The sequence below is a fragment of the Pyxicephalus adspersus genome, chromosome 2 (genome assembly GCF_032062135.1).
Source record: "Pyxicephalus adspersus chromosome 2, UCB_Pads_2.0, whole genome shotgun sequence".
Classification (NCBI taxonomy): domain Eukaryota; kingdom Metazoa; phylum Chordata; class Amphibia; order Anura; family Pyxicephalidae; genus Pyxicephalus; species Pyxicephalus adspersus.
Genome location: NC_092859.1, coordinates 8743741 through 8745932, shown reverse-complemented (window position 1 = coordinate 8745932; position 2192 = coordinate 8743741). Strand labels below are relative to the sequence as shown.

At 45.2% G+C, this 2192-nt stretch overlaps 1 protein-coding gene across 1 annotated transcript in view; it reads right to left on the bottom strand.

Moving 5' to 3' along the window:
- Positions 1 to 1575, bottom strand: part of LOC140322310 (NACHT, LRR and PYD domains-containing protein 3-like) — a 32599-nt gene extending 31024 nt beyond the window's left edge. The window contains exon 1 of the mRNA XM_072398889.1: positions 1283 to 1575. The gene's annotated coding sequence lies outside the window, so the exon portion shown is untranslated. The remainder of the gene's footprint in view (positions 1 to 1282) is intronic.
- Positions 1576 to 2192: the final 617 nt, after the last annotated feature.

Here is a 2192-nt window from a genome sequence, read left to right as displayed (position 1 = left end):
GCCCTGCTGCCAGCATCCCTCCACCCTGCTGAAGCCCCCCACCTGCACACCATCACCCCCCTGCCGCTGTCCCTTGCCACCCCCCTCCAGTCCCATCCCTCAGGGACCCCTGCCCACACATGGTCCCCCATACATCCCCCTTGCTCCCAAGCGCCCCCACAACCACATACATTGCCCTCAATCCCCCCCTTCTTCCCTGCAGGACGCAGGGGGACATTCCCAGGTGAGGCCTCCCCTTTCAAGGCCTCACCTGTATCTGAGCGGGGGCTACGCTCCCTGTCAGTCGCAGCCCCCACTCCAGAACTCCACCGGCGACGGGGATTCCTCCCTAGAACAGAGACAGCCTTGGGCAAGTGGCGCCCCGCTGCCTTGCTAGGAGGGTCCCTACTGGGGCTCCCAGATTGGCGCTGAGTCCTGTAGAAAGGTTCTGGGCTCAGGCACACTGGAGCCCTAGCTCTCCGAGGTCGCAGCCCCTCTACTCTCACTAACTGCTGTTCCCTATTAACGCCCCAACTGCCTCCGCTACTCTATCCCGCAGCCAAGCCTCACCTTGTGAGGCCGCCGCAGCCCTAAGCTGCTGCATTAAAGTGTCAACAGACTCCATAATGCCTACCATATTTCTTCTCTCCAAAAAACTGTGCTGTCTCTCCCTTACCCTCTCTTTTTATCTATTTCTCTCCACCCCTTAAACTTTTGACCTGACCCTCACTCAATCCCCTTCTCTATTTACTGTAACTCAATCCTAACCTCCATCCCCCCCTTTTCTTTTCAGGACACCTGTCATGCCGCCCCTACGCATATCGGGCCTCTCTTTCCTGTTAGCTGGTTTAGGTAAATAACTTTTTTTTACAGAATTTAGAAAAAAAAGCAAATATAAACATGGGAGGCCGAATTCTCTATATTATTAATATATAAATATTAAACTGACAGATATGACAACAAAACATTTCTAGAGACATGAGCTCAAGTGTTAACAAACCAGGCTTACAAACTAAATCCTAGTTGCTAGTGGCCACGTCTACCTGTATGGGGAGCACCCTGTAGCTGGTTGAATCTAATGTCCATCCTCTGGTTTCTGTCAGGACTGCTGAAACAGCCAGGGACTGACAAAGCATCTAACAGTTTCAGAGAGATGCCAGGAGTAGCATACTACATATACAGAATACCTTACTAATACTTTCCTTTAATTGCTTGTATAGCATGCAAATCAAATCTTATTACAAATGCTTTTAGTCCATCAAAAAGCAAGCAGAATATTGCATGGGCACAAAATGATTCTTACCTGTGTGATCAGGTCAGCTTGTTTACAAGGCTTGCAGCAGAATCAAACACAGAAAACACTGCTGTATGTCGCAGTGCAATGTCACACCCAACAGCTTTCAGTTTCAGGCCTCTGCAGATGTACAATGCATGTGGTGATATGCATGTTTTCTTTAATATTATCAGGTCAACAAAAATCTTGTACTTCCGTTTTAGGTTTTTCATCAATCCATCAAAGAGAATCCATGAACAACGACCGGGATCAACTGTTATGCATGTCAATGGAGGAGAGCACAATTATGTGCTGCTCACTCATCCTTCCCCCTCCCCTCCCCATAGAACGGAATGGATGCTGTGTGTACAGCGCATGCCCATTAATCTGTCAACAATCTGTAACTAGAAACAATCTAAATATTGTTTAAATCCTACGTGTGTATGTAGCATTAAGCTAGGTACAAACGTGCAATAATTTTCGTTAGAAAACAAAGACTAATGACAGATCAACGATTCACAATTATTTTGAGCGATCGTGTAGTGCAGGATTCTGTACCTCCTGTAACGATACAATCATATCAAATATAAACTACCAATAATGTACACACACTAGAAACGATCATTTGAACAATGCTGGAAGTGACGTGTACCGGAATAAATGTCCTGCACAATCATCCATGATCACTACACGAACATGCACATAATAGATGTAATGTTTGTAATAATGTTTGTTTCCAGCGACATTCCTCGTTTATCGGCGTCGTTGTGCACTTTTTTTGTTAGCGATTATCGATCGATTGGTCGTCAATTGTTCGTTTCCAATGACAATTATTGCACGTGTGTATTTAGGCTAAATCATAAGGTACATGATAAATATTGCATCATAATATTTTGTATTATAAGGCATTTTGAGTTACTGTTTCCTTTTTTTATGATTA